We start from the raw sequence: 15422 nt of genomic DNA on the forward strand, positions 1-15422 counted from the left end.
ACTTTTCACAGGATTGTCCAAACTCTTCTTTAATGTTCACTACTGGAAGGTGCTGAGCACCCTTCTGTTCACTGAAAGTAGCAAAAATTCACATAAATTACAGGTTTAGAGCCAACATGCTGTGTTCCCTGATAAGATTCATTTCGAGCTCAGTTCTGCAAGGTATTGTCTCTTTACTGGAAACCTATAGTTAAAATACAGTGTTGATGGTATTCAGTAGCCTGCCAGAGATTCTTGGCCCCTCGTAAAATAGAACCTCTACAAAAAGCACTTTTAAGTGCTGATCCCTTTATAAAAATGGAATCAAGGAAAGCTGAATTCACTTGTCAAAGTCATTCCTTCATAAAACATCATGGAGTATTATTCAGTAAAGTTAATCCTGTGAACCGAAATTGGTGGTGTGCTAATCAAGGATAATGGAAGTTGTACCAAGGTTGTGTACAGGGACATTTAAATTCCATTTCAAACTTCGAAAGGACTGGTCTGTGTCTTATCACACGGTTCCTAATGAAACAGTCACATACTGTCAGACACAACACGGAGAAAACCATAGTTAGAGGTTCCCTGCAGAGGAAAAGCATGTTGGTACTACAACATCCTGTACTTGTAACATTTCAGTTGATGTTCATAGTAGGCACACGTGGTCTGATTGCTAAAAATCAGCATTTCCCAGTGACCATCACTTGATGGGTTACCTTTATAGGATTCAAATTGAAAGAGTGTCCCCAGCACTCTGAGAGTTGGAAGGATGAGTTTACAAGTTGACAGATTTAGCTAAACCAAGATCTTCTGTGAAGTTGTGTGAAAAGAAGATTTGGCCTTACAAAAATCCCAGGTCATGTGGTCCCGTAGTTACAGCAATAATGCCCACACCGAGGAGCTGCAGCACTACCAGGCAGCACTGCCTCTTCTTGCTGTCACTTGCTGTTGGGCTACCTCTATGCCTGCCCAGCACAGTTCTGAAGCTTGGGCACATGCCAGCCACCAGCTTTGCTGTTACATCTGCAGTCCATAGAACATTGCACTGCGCTGAAATACAGGGAACAGAGTTCCTTCCTGTGGGAAGGATGTATTTAATTTACTCCCTTCCATCTTTGAAGAATTTTATATGGAAAATATTTTCGGGTTTGGTCTTCTTAAAGATGTTTGCAGAGCAATCTGTCCTGGCCCTGAAATTCCTTTTATTTCCTCTTCAGGGTATATATATCTATTAACACATTAAAAGAATTTCCTTAGGTTTCTTCATCACTACCAGCTTGTATTCTGCTGTGTTGTGCTAAGTGAAGCATACCGAATACAAATATTTTCAGAGAGAAGGCAAAACCAGCAGCCCATTTCCTAGCACAGTATCACTTATGTTTGAGAAGCTTATGGACTCAGGTGGCTATGACCAGCAACCCGCTCTAATCCCGTGCCTGTGTGTATCATAATCTTGGGCAGACAACTGCTACTGACACTGTTCAGTGTATGGTGTGGTGACTCCATCCTGATGGCAGTGGGTAAACGATACTGCCACCCACAACCACCTGTTCTGCCCACATGGCAGCCTGCTACCAAAGTGGTCTGTAGAGACATGGCAGCCACCTCCGAACACAGGACAAAGTGCCCTCTGGAACAGGGGCACCTCTGTCTGTTGTTTTGCAGTCAAGCATGTCAGTCTGGGTTTCAGTTCAGATGTCCAGACTATAATGCAACCCAGACAATTAAAAACATGTGCACCACTAGCCTGGAAATGCAAAGGAACAAATTCTCTGCAGCAATGCCTGCAAGGCTGAAGGAGACATGGCGAACCTCCATTCAGGATAAATCCTGATTTTCTGCACAAGCTGTCTCAGGCCTTCAAAGGCTGCTTTATAAAACATTGTTTAAAATTGATATGTTCTTTCGTGCTAGGGCAGAGTAAAGCTGTGGTGGGGAGACACCACTGAGCAAGGAGATGCTGCACTACAGGCACACAGCTCCCTGCCTTAAGATCCTTTAGATATTCGTTCTGCCAAGACAAATGAAAAAGCTATTTCCTTAGAGACATGGGAGTACTATGACAGTCGCACCACATCATTCCGCTTGTTCCTAAATGTAGGAAAAACTTGTTCTCAATGTTAGGGCATGACCTGGGAATGTGTTATTATTAAGCTTTGTGCCTGTTACCATTGGATGCACTGCTGAGCCCAAGTGGAAAATTCATATTATTAAGAATATATTCCTATCGATGTTTGCAGGATTCTCTTTAGTTAGGACTTATATGTCAGAAAAGTGAATACTGTAAGATAGTGAGAAAGTGATAAGCTTTTGTCCAGCTTCATTCACCCTACATCATACTTTGCACCACTCTATTGGAAGGGAAAGGAATGTAAAACTATATGAGCTTCCAGAATGAGCAGGTTTTACCTTCAGTTACTTCAGGCTGTGGTTCCACCACTCCCAAAGAAAAGCATGCAGGTTTTCAAGCACTGGCCATAGGTGAGATATAGATAGGGAGAGGAGAGCTGAAAGCTGAAGGTGAACGAGAAAGCAGAGAGGAGGAGTTGAGGACATCAGGAAGTTACCTCTGATGATTACTGAAACTGCACTGTACTCATTGGAGGGAAGCAAAGTATTTTGGGATGTCTTTTATTCAGAAACTGTTCCTAAATTTTCAAATGCCATGCCTAGCCAAAATCTCTTTTTATCCAGCTGTGGCTGACCCTCTGTAAGACGGTATTAACCAGGGAGTATCACATTACTGCAATTACAGTGGCTGACATTACTTCCTCTGTGCAGGTGTGCAAGGTGCTCCTTTGAACATGTGCAACCCAGCATAGTCTCAGCCTCAGCTCTCTGGGACACTGCCTTCCCTTAAGAGTGCAGCAATCCCAAAATTCAACCTTTCCTAAGAGTGAGTTAGGGCTAGCAGATATTCTAGGCTAGGAATTTGATTCTGAAAGCAGCCAAGAGATATAGAGTCTGGGATCTTTGGGCCGTACCAGCTATTATTGGACACCACAAAGGAATGGTCAGCTGATGGATGGGTAAGAGTTTGCTTCAGGGTACTGTGACAGGGAACGGTTACGTTTTTCTTACCAAGAAAAAAATCAGCCCTACTGCAACCCTGCAGTTGCCAACACAAGGAAATTCCATCACTTTCAAAGCCAGATGATGTTTGGCTCTTTCAGAGTGGAGTTGTTCTCCATGCCATCTGCTCACTGAGCACATTTCCATGGACAGCTAATGTAGAGCAGGAATGCAACATAAATCACACACTACCTCAATACACAGTCTCTTCCCTGCCTAGACCAGCCCTCTGCTGAAATGGATGTTTTGCTGCAGTCAGCCTTAGCAGTTAGCTTGTGTTAGAAAAGGCGATCAGGTGAGGAAAACAAACTGGCTGATAACAGAGCTAGGAAGAGCAGCCTAGTCCTTGGCTAGAGACAGGTCTAGATAGGAATGTATGCTCAGAATGCAAGTTTAATCCTATTCAAATTAATATATATATCTACAACAATGGACTGGATTATTTCAGCAAACAACAGGTACCATATCCACAGTATTAAAAAAACAAAACTCCATTTATTTGAGTGAGAAGATGAGGCTCTGACTCATTCTGTGCATCCAAAAATAAGCATAAATCAAGCCTTTTGTTTATCTATTTCTGAATTATTACTATGTCTTGTCTATTGTGTGCAGTCTTACTGTGGTAGGACATTTAACTCTCATTTCTTAGAACATGAAAAAAACCCCTCCTAATCCAATTTTCCTCCTAATTCAATTCAGAAATTTGCATTCAGTTCCCAGAAGTGTTCTATCTTTGAGCTTTAGGAAATGAAAAAAGTGAACTTTGGAAATTCATTGCATCATTAGTTTTAGCAGATGCACAACACAGTAATCATCACGAGTGCTGAAACACTCATGTAGCTGGCATTTTATTAAAAAATTGAAAGATACAGATGGGCTAATCCCTGCAAAGTGCACATGCATCACCACGGATGACTTTTTATTCTTAGGCCATGGTGCCCAAGAGAACAAATGTGTGGGCATTGATGATTTCTCCTGCAGTAAGCTTCACTAGGTCATCATCCCAGCACAGCGTTTATTCTGGTTGAATAAAATGCTCTGGGCAAGTAACATCAAAGAATCTACAAGGTTGGTAGTTGGGGCTCTTTTCCATTCTAAAATGCACCCAAATGATCATTGCTATCTGTACACATGCTTGTGTGGGATAGCCGCTGACTGATAAACTTAATGCGCAGGCACTGAATAAATGCTTAGATCTCTTATAGAACTGCTACTGTGATTTTCAGACATGCCTCCTGACTCTTCGTAAGATATACAGCACGTATCAGTTGTACTTAAGGATACCAGGTCTGTGAAAAGTGGAAACATGAGTTAAACAGAGGTGTTGACTTTTTGTCTGACATCGTGGATGACACAAGCAGCCAGCCCACTAAGTGAATAAACAGAGCTTTTTCTTTTCCCCACAGCTTTGTGAGCTCTGGTTATTTCTGACACACCTGCAAAGCCTCTGTGGAGCTTAAAATAAGTGTCTCACAGAGAAAGTTTGACTTAAACACACTTTTGCATGTGGGATCTGATTTTGGAAGAGATGGGCCAACAGTGCTATTAGAGAGATGTGCCAAAGAACTGTAAGCTTGAATATGTACCAGTTAACATCAAATCCCTTGTTCATTGGGGAAAGTGTGTGTGTGCACTCCTCATAAAAAAGCAGGGCTGCATATTAGAGCAGACAAACCCCACATATACCTTCCTTTGCTCTCTATTTCTGAGAACATTTGGATTAAAAGAGAGAATCTTTGTTTACGCCATTGCCTATTCTACAAATCAAATTATCACCACTTACATAAATAAAAGTTATAAAGCAGCAGTTTCATTGCTCATTAAAAGCCTTTGGAAAATACTGGTACCATAACCTATGGATAAGGTGCTGCGTCTACCCAGAGCCATCTGCTTGCACAGTGCACTACTCTTTCCAGCACAGTTCCTGATGCAAGCAAGGGCAGTGGGCTGACCTCAGCTGAGGAACAGTTGTTTCTTCTCCTTCACTAGAGGCTAGTTTGAAGATCTAAGGAAAGATTATCACCCCAATATATCCAAAAAGATTGTGCAGACAAATTTTCCACCTCCCCAGTCATAAGGGAAAAATATTTCCTTTAGATTTGGTTATTACAAAGAGACTAATTATTTTTGCTTGTAGTAAAAGGCAGAAGCACCTTCACACATGTATTACTCAGTTCCAGTTCCTTTACCATCCAGAGAGAAATAGGCTCTTTAATGAGGTGACAGTTAACTAAACTTTGTTCACCCAATAAAGCCTGCAGGAAGGAGCTTGAGAGGTAGGAGGATTTAGGCTCATACAGGCTCAGGTGCAAATGCTGCTGGTGCTAACTCCTCTCATCAGATAAAGATGTCAGCCAGGAATTCCAAATGCACAGTTTCTCCGTTTTTTAATTCATACCCTGGAGAATAGGCTATGGGTATTGTCCAGACCTGGAGCAGCAGGGAGAAGGCCAAGCCTAGAAGTGGTATTAGCTGCAAAATGACAGCCCTGCAAATCACATGCAGCTGGCTATTTGGTTCCCAGCTCACCCTTAAAACTGTAACCAGTGTTTGCAATAAATGCCAGGTCCCCAAGAGTTTCATCTAGTGCCAGTGAAGCCAGTGCTGTCATTACAGACCAAGTGTCCTGCATAAGAGTATTTAGTGTGACTTTATTAAAAAAAAAAAAGAAAAAAGAAAAAGAAGAGTAAAAACTACAAACTCTGTTTTATCTTCCCTTTCAAATACAGCTTGGCAATTGGCAATGACCTGTCTCCATGGGAGGCAGGCAGTCTGCAAGTGACCTGCAAGATCAAACTGGTTGTGACTGAAGCTGAACCAGGAAAGGGAGGTTTGAGCCAACTGCAATATTCATTCCCCAGCACTTCTACCTCTCTTCCAATGAGTTTGTTATTAAGAACTCGGTATTGTCATAATGGCTGGATAATGGGCAGTAGGTGTTTATGCGGTGACATATTGAGAGCTCAAAGATTAATGTGTCATTTTACTATTTCCATTCTGATATCCCTATGCTGATAAATGCTTGGCAATCTTACCATGCCATTAGTAATATTAAATACTGTAAACCTGGGGTTTAGGGAGATATAAACCATTTTAAAATTGAATGTGACCAATAAAATGCTCTCTGGGCAGTTTTCCAATGCAAGTACTCTCCAAGCTCACTATCAACATATGGCATAGAAAAGAGCTACTAGATACTCCTTTCATAATTGAGGGTAAGAGATGTGAGATTTTGGGGTAGTCCTTTCTGAACAAGCACAGAGATGAAAATGCAGTTATTTCTGGTTTCAAATAATATTACAACATGATTCAGTAACATTTGGAGGACCTTAATTTAGATTTTCCCATCAGTGTAGGACTGAATCTTTGGCAGATGGAAGCCTTTCTGTTATATCACTCTGTTCTGACAAACTCTGCTCCTCTCATCCATAAAAGATGGCATTGTTTTCTTCAGAGAAAACTCAGAGTAAAGTCCCGCAAGCACTGAGGAGAGCTGAACAGGGCCTGGGTGGGGATATCTCTGACACAGAAGCCCTTTTACCAGTACAAGGCTGAGATGAGTTAGTCACCAGCCTGATGAGGTCAATCCCTGTTCCAGTACACTTTCTCCAAGGTCATCCAATGAGTCAATGAGCAAACTGGGTTGAGAACACAGGAGTCACATCCTACAGGAGCAATACTTCTACTTTACTTACCCATTCTTAAAGCTTTTTTTTTATGGGGAACATTGGCAGGCAGCCTGAAACAGGCATTATTTGTGAGCTTATACAAAATAAGGTATGTAGCAGGTCAGCATCAGCAGACAGGGAGCAGAGAGGTGGGAATTCTGCAGAGGGCTTTGGGAAGGGTACAGAGATTCACCCAAGATGCATGATGAACTTTAACACTTAAAAATTTTCTAAAGAGGGAAAGAAAAAAAAGATTCAATCCCCAATGAATGGGACTAGAACGTGACCCCAGGAAAGGTCATTAAAGCACAGAGGCACTTTTCCACTCTGTTTGGTTTAGACACTAGAATGCAATCAGGATGCTTGGCAGCTCTGAGCTTCTACAAGCACCTTAGCAGCATTACATTTAGATGTATATATCCTGCTGCTTTATGTCTCAGCCATAAAAGGATCTTTTCTCTGCCCTGAATAAACAAAGCCTGGTCTTTTCCCACATCATTTCTATTTCAGTAGAAATGCAGAGGTCTGGTTATTGGTCTTGACTTCAGTAAGCTGCTTTCCTCTATAGATGGGCTGAGGCACACAAAATGCTGAGCTGCTTCTGGACACAATCTGAACCTGGACTCAAGATGGCACAAGCAGAAGCAGATTTGCTCAGACCCACTTTGTAGGGGGACTTCCAAGGAAACTTCAAAGAGAAGAGCAAGTGTTTTGAAGCAGCCCAGAGAGAGCCCTGCAATGCACTGACCACCACCAATACCTGTCTGATGGAGAGATTTAATGTGTTGGGCACTGAGGTGAATTAGAGATGGCTTAGCAGCTCAGATGTGCTTAAGTTTAAATAGCCAATACTTACCTTCTCCTCCCACTCACCTTCCGTAATACTCATGCCAGGTCTGTACTTGAATTGTACAGTAGAGGTTGTTGCACTAAGCCCTCACCAAATGCAGTTTAAGAAACACCACTGATGAGAATCAGAAAACATGATGCAACAAGAAAACTTCCACACAAATGCTAAGGCCACATAAAGAAAACTTACAGGTTTGTAGGAGGTCACAGACTGTTAAATGAAGGAAAAGGATCACAGTAATGTGAGCATTAGCAAAGGTAAACATAGCTTCAATCCAAATGAATCTTCAGAAGAGCTGCCAGTGTGGAAAACCATTACGATAAAACAGGAAGCCATGTGGACACAAACATGTGTGTCCTGACTTACCCGGGTCCCCAGATGACTGCCTAAATGTGGAGCTTCTGGACATTTAGATATGGTTAAATATCAACAGATTTGGCTGATTCCTCAAACCTACAAGATTCTAGGCGACCAGACATCCTCATTTCTAAATACCACTCTTTAGGAAGGTCTCTTTACAGAGGCTTGTGGGAAAGGATGTGGGGTGAGAAGCGGAGCTGCTTACTCTTCTCCTCCATGTACCTTTTCCCCAGGACACTCTACCACCCTCTGAAGATAACCACTGGGTTTCACCTATTCAGACAGTAGAGTAACCTGACTTGGCATCTGCTGTTGCCATTCAGTAACTGTTTCCTCTCCTGTGTCTATAAGTCATTGTTAAATGAGGATCTGAACAAGGTGGATTCCTGTTTCTGTCCTCTTTCATGACCCATGAACCAAGATTTGCTCTGTGGGCAGATTCAGCCCTTGTCCAGAATTAGGTTTCCCCTGTGCTGCCCTCTCCTGGTCTCTTCATGCCTGCTTTTAGAGCAGGACTGTGGAGGCCATGCTAGTGCTGGCACTACACAGGGAAGTGATTGTGGGAGGTGGGTGATCTCACTGCACACACAAAGAGGACACACAGGAGGCTTCTTACCTTACTATTGCCTCCGGAGGACAGGAGTGCCCAGGAGCCAGGTGAGCTCTGTCACAAGCCAGGCTCAGCCTGCTGTGCAAATCAACTCATGGCAGAATATATTAAAGACTGTGCAACATACACTCAGCTGCTCACAAGTTGGCTGAGACTCAGGAAGTCCCAAAGCTCGGTTTAAAAACTGTTCTTACAGCTTGAAAGTAATGCTCTTAAACCTAGGGACAGTGTCAAACAGGAACTGATTAGCAGAAGTTCACTGCTGATTTTGGAATGTAATTGCCTCATATCAGTAGAGGTTAATTTCAGTTAAATAGATCATAGCGATATCCTCTGAGTCTGGGTAAGCTGATCTAAGATGAAGCTGCCAGTTCAGTGATTTAAAATTAGAGCAATACTCTCCCTCCTTCAGGCCCCGTAGCATCATTCTTGCTACCACATGCTAACCCCGCTGCAATCTGATGCTGTACCCAACCGAGAATTGCTATGCTCAAGTGGGAGGCAATGAGAACACAACCACCACTGCTACAAAAGTGAAATAGAATTTACTTTATTACAAAAAGGATGAACAAACATGAGGGTCTATTTCCGTGGCAGCGTGACAGCCCTGTGTGCATCTTCTACGTACCACCATTTCTTTGTAGGACACAGATATGCCCTCTTGAGGAAAAGGAGAACTGGCCAAAAAGAGTGAAATACAACAGTTGTGAGGGGCTCCTTACCATCTGGAGGATAGGAATGGGCAGGCAGGCACCAAAGGGCTGATAGAGGATAAGCACAGTTTCATTAAAACCAGATAGCTAAAGCAAGGGAGGAGAAGTCCAAACAGCACATTCAACTACCTATCACCAATTATTAATAACCCAGCTGGTTGAAAAGCAACTCTTGCTCAGACTTGTGGTGGTCTCATTCTCAAGGAAGGACAGCTCTGGTGCCCTTCTCCAACACATCAAAGCCCCCACCCTCTGCTCCTCAGGGTTTGATCACCCCTGCCTGACGATGCCAAATCTGCCCATCCACAAGCAAAATACCAATGCCATGGCTGGTGATCTGGCCCTGTGGCCTCATCCCTTAAAACCCAAAAACTGAGTTTCCACCAAGAGAGAAGAGATTCTGGCTCTAGGGCAGAATTTGGGTGGTTCCTCATTGGGACCAAAAGCCTTTTACACATTGGAGCTCAGCAACCCCTATCTATGTGTGTGGATGCAGTACAGCAGAGCTGTATCTAAATGCTTCCCAGGTATATTAGACCAACATAACACAGAATATGGTCCCTTTCCATTTCCTGCTGTCTTGTTATATGGCAGGTCTTAAACTCTCCATAAACTTTAAGCCACATTTTAGCCCAGGGCAAACAGCTCCAGTGCACCAAAGGTAAAAAGGCAATGAGAGGTCATGTCACACACAGAGCTAGGATTGGAATCAGCAAACTGTCACCCACATACCACTCATATGGAGTCAATCTGTGGGTTAACACATATACAAAAAACCCATACAGCTTTTGAAATGATCTATAGCAGCCCATTTTCAGTGATCACAGCTAGTAGCCCACTAGTTATCCAAGATAAATCAATTCCCTTCTCCTCTTTCCCTTCCTAGAACTTGTAAACCATGAGCACTTGCTTTTATGCTTGGCATCATTTTTAAGGATGTAATTTTAATTTTCACTATACTGACCTAATTCTGAATCCTCAAAACAACTATTAATTTTTCTCTGCCCTGCTATTGTTTTCCTCTTTGCCCAAACTTCTTCCCTAACTCCCTTTAAAATGCCCATTTTGAAATGCTTTCCTGCCACCTGGTCTCACTCAAAACTTAACTAAGTTAATCTTGAAGTCCCTTGACTCAGTTCTACTCTCATGAAGATCTGAGCAGGGAGATATATGCACTGCAGCCGGTAGAAAATAAAACTGTTTTGAGAGAAGAGCCAGATGGAGAGAGACACATGAATCCTGGGCATATAAGGACACACTTACATGATTGACCCTGAGGGGTTTCAGAAGAGTTAATGCTGTCACTGGATTGAAAACTCTGTTTTATGCTAGTAGCACTTGAAGCTTTTCACTCTTCACTGTGGTCACCTGCAACTTATCAATAAGTATTTACCATGTAGTTTTCGCACAAGTGACCTTCATACTCTCAGGTCAGCATGCACAGTAATGCCTTGTGCTGCAAGATGTTGTTAGCAGCAATCTGAGAAATGTGTGAATATGTCCTTTCCTTGTGGATCATGTCCTTTTTCTTGCTTTCTGCTGTAGAGGCTGAAGGTGATATAGCTAGGATGCTTGGTAAACTTCCCTCACAATTTACATAGGAAATGCTTAATCTGTGGTCTTAATTTTACTCTATAATGTTTTGGTTTTACCACCCCCTTCATCTACAAATCAAAGACTCTGCTCCCACGAAGAGGAAATTTGGCCCTCCAAGTCCTGTGTCATTCTAATGCCAAATGGAAGAGTTTCACAAGAGAAAGCAGCCAGGAATCTGTGCATCATATCTAAAATTACGTATTTTGTAGTAAAGCTGGGCATTTCTCCTGTACACTCAAAGCAGTCAGAGGGAAAAGGTTTTGCTTTCCCTAACTGTATCAGCTGAAACACAGGTGCTGCTGAAGGTATCTTTGATGGGAAAATACTTTCATACTGAGAATGAAAGACAGGCTGGCCACAGGTATAGGCCATCAGCAGTGCCGGAAACATGAACTATCAGCTAGATAGTACAGCTTTGGGGTGTAGATTGGATCCAGTTAATTTGGACAGCTTTCCCTATGACTAACCCTCAGAGAAGCCATTTACCATTTGCAGAGCAGCCCAGCAAGGCACTCTGGAGCAGAACCGAGTGCCCCTGGTCATCCCGAGAAAAACCTGCAATGTCACACACCTGCCCTGCACAGCCTGGTGCAGCTGTTTTCCCTGATGGCAGGGTCAGATTTGCCTAAGGTGAACCCCACTCAGAGCATGGAGCTGTGCCAACCTCAGCAGTATGTGTGTTGTGTACCGTCACCTCCCAGCAGGACCTTCTTAGCGTGCAGCTGTAGTGCTGTTCCTCTCTCTTAGCTATGGGTGTGCAAGACATTAGGAAGGCAAGAGAGATTGCCCAAAAGCCCTGCCTTTACCCATCAGTCCCTCTGAGAGACAGAAGGACTCTCTGCTCTCCTCTCCTTGCCCTCTTTCTGGGTACTGGAGGACTCTGACCACAGCTTATTGTGATGAGGGTGTTTGAAGTCAAAGCATTGATATTTCAGAGTCTGTCTTGCCCCAGTGACATCTGTGACAGCTCTTTATCAAGTGTTGCACTCCAATGCATGGCTAAACATGCTAAAATCCATGAGGCAACAGATCACATATTTCTGGGATGTTCAAAGGGAAAATGAGATGTCCATTCACTTGAAACAGGCGCTCCAAGCACATGCACAGGAGAAGCAATTAGGACGTTAAAGAGTTAATACAGACCAGTTAGGATACTATTTTTGGACTGTCCTTTGTGAAGAGACAGCAGATTTTCTCAGCATGTCAGTGACCTTCTCTTGCCTACATGTATCTAAGGCTGCGCAGAAGTCTTTGCTCATGAGTTGTCACTGGAGCCTTTAAAAAGCCCATACACCCAAACATTACATGGAGATGGGACGCTAAAAGGACAGGATGAAGGATTTTATTAACCAATTCATCACTAACACCGTTTTGGCATGTACTAGTGACATAAGATAATAAAATTTGCACGGCACTGCTTTATATCAAAGGAATTTACTGTTTGGGAAAGCTGCTGTGAGAACAGCTCTGAAGAGACTTGCTCATGAGAGAGGTGGCCACAGGAGAGGTGCAGCAGCCCAGCCCCAGCCTGGCAGCTCACCTAGGCTCACTGCGGGCAGGGTGACAGCTGCCTTCTGCCTCTGCTGGGTGCAAGCAGCATCCTACCAGTAACAAACAGGGTGCTGATTTTGAGGAACAGTCGGGGATCAACCACTGGGTTAATATTTAAGTAACTAATGTAATTGGCCAAGTACTATTGGACATGAATGATTTTATGTCATTACCCAAATGTGATGGTTCAAGTGGGAAAGTCCTGGGTCCTATCACAGCAAAGAATGGTGACTTACGTCAGCTTTCCATGGAGCAAGGACAACTGATGGGAGTTTAACTCAGAATTACATTTTCAAAGGTGCCTATGCTATTTCAGAGACTAATGTAAGAAACAGCTGGCCCCAGCTATTCTGTATTTCCAGACATCATCATGCAAGCTCTGTTCAGCAGGTTTCAAATTTGGTTTCTACAGGATTTAAGCAGTATTTTCCAGCAAACCCTCTGAATGCAAATAGCCCTTTAAAAGATTTGAAGATTTACTTGTTTATAGAAAAACAATTCTTCCATTGCAAAATTCTGCATACTGAGTAAATCACATCGTTTGGTGATTCATTTTGCAATTTGTCTGGATAAGGGATATAAAAGACTTCCAGCTGACCACACGCCTGGAGCTTCTCCTCTGCAACCCACGGTGGGTGGCAGCAGAGGCCCAACAGATGGGGCAGAAGAAGCCTGAGTCACAGAGATATTTATCTAGACAAGCAGATGTTGCAAAGGGTGACTCCTCATGTTGCTTTGTCCAATTACAAAAAAAGTCTTTCTTGTAATTAAAACAAGGAAAGAACCTGTTGACAAATACATTCCTGTTAAGCATCCTGTACAAAAATATTCACCTTGTTGTAGCAATATGCATAACAGAGTCTGAATTGTTTGATGCTCAGCACAAGTAGAGCCTGTAGAGGCTTGAAAGACATTTTACCTGCTATATAATGACAGGTATCTGCTTTTAAGCTACTTATTATTTGATGCAGCCTGCAAAGTATTCAGTATTGAAGAGAAATATTATAGATGTCAATGATAAAAGTTGTCTCAGTGTGTACAACTAATCAGTAGCAGCTAGAGATCAGGTGGCTACTATCAGATGTTAGGGAACTATTCCCAGGTCTTTTCAGCATGGTACTGAGATTTTAATGATAGTCCTTCCCAGGACATCCCTAACACAGAGTGCATGTTAGAGGGACACCTTCACTGAAGTCAGTATCCATCAAAGGCAAAGTCTTTAAAATTCCATTTAGCCGTGCTAAAAGCACAGAGGTAACTGTTGTCTCACATGTGCCTTCAGCATCCATGCTATAAAGGTTTTGGCCATTCAAACACTTTTTTCTCTATTCCAGACAATACCTGACCTCACCCATCTCATGGGAAGCACAGTGACAACCTTCTGCGTTTTCACACAGGATGAGGTAAAGATACTGTCATTTTCTTCTAATGCGTCTTCCAACCCAGGGACCTGACAGGCTGCTTTGATGTAAGCACTTGCAAGATTCAGATCCCTGCACCACAAACTGGCTCCAACAACAAGTAGGATGGAAAAGTCTCCTAAGCATTCCTCCTGCTCACAAAACATGGTGGCACACCCAGGACTAGGCAGGCACAAAGAAAAACTGGTGGCTCAGTGAGGCCCTAAACCAGCTTTTATATGGAGATGACTCAAGTTTACCAATATTTTAATACGTATATTAGTGAATGATTTCCATATTTTTACATGCTCTTTTTTTTTTCAGAATCATCAGTGTAATTTTCTTTTATTTTTGTGGATGAAATTTTCTAAAATCATAAGAAAAGCACAGTCTCCCCTGCCCCAAACTAGAGAAATTTCCTATTGTATCTCGTCCTTACTAGGGTGCATGATTAAAGCCAGCATTAGAAAACACATACTTTAAAAACACCAGAAAGATTAATACAAATAGAAAGCATTAATTATCAAGCATTAGCACTAATCCAAAGAGAAATGTTACATCTTCATGAAAACCTGATTTTCCATTACAAATCCATCAGAATACATTGCAGCTTGCACAGATTTGGGTCAAATAAAATCCACTGGAGTAAGAATGGACAAAAGACATGCAATCTGAACTAACTAAATTTCTGCCTTTCAGTGTGGATACCTAGTCTACATTAGTAGATTCATTCTGATCCCAGGATCAAGCACATTTTATTCTTCCATGTATATAACAATAATGAACTTACCGGGGAGGGGCAGAGAGGGACCATCATTTGCTTGAAATTCTGTAGGGCAGCTCCCAGTACTCAAGTCTCTGGTGAACACAGTTTTACTTCAAATGGTGCAATTGGAGGTGACTTTGTGGAATCATGCTGTCATGTCAGTGTGACTGGAGGGAAAAGGACGTTTAAAATGATTTATATTCTGACTGTTCCTCTGGCTTTTGGGACCACAAGTCACAATAGAAGTTTAACTCATTTATAAGGTTAAAAACATTGAACATTGCTTTTTTTTTTTTTCCCCAGACTCTCATATTAAAAGTTTTCTAGTGAAAGGAATAAAAACTCTCAGTCTGTTGCTTGACAATTTAGGACAGATGTGCTGCCAAAGTCTAGCATTCTTTTTTAACTGCTTACACATGTACTTCAGATGACTTTATTGGTGAAGCCTAACTTTTATTCTTGGGATATGTCTATAAATTAAAAATACAAAATAAAAAGACAGCTTCCTCCTACTCTTGCATGTTAACTTAATCTACAAACTAAACTATTTTCCTTTCAAGCCTTTCTTTTTAAATTTGGATATATAGGCTAAAAGTCCAAAGCTGATGGAGATAAGGGAACATTAGGAAAGAGTTTCAGTTAAGACTCAGTCAAATTGGAGTGGAGATCAACTGATGATAAACGAGTTAACAAATGGATTTTTTTGAAAACATATATATTATTAAGCTGTCTTCCAACTGCAGGATCTTTGGCACTTGACAATGTAAGGAATCGCAGGCTCTGCTCTTTCTGGAGCTGCCACAATCTTGAGAACTTTGTGCTCAATCAAAAGAGGAGTAAAGTTTTTAAAAACTAAA

The sequence above is a fragment of the Phalacrocorax aristotelis genome, chromosome Z (genome assembly GCF_949628215.1).
Source record: "Phalacrocorax aristotelis chromosome Z, bGulAri2.1, whole genome shotgun sequence".
NCBI lineage: Eukaryota > Metazoa > Chordata > Aves > Suliformes > Phalacrocoracidae > Phalacrocorax > Phalacrocorax aristotelis.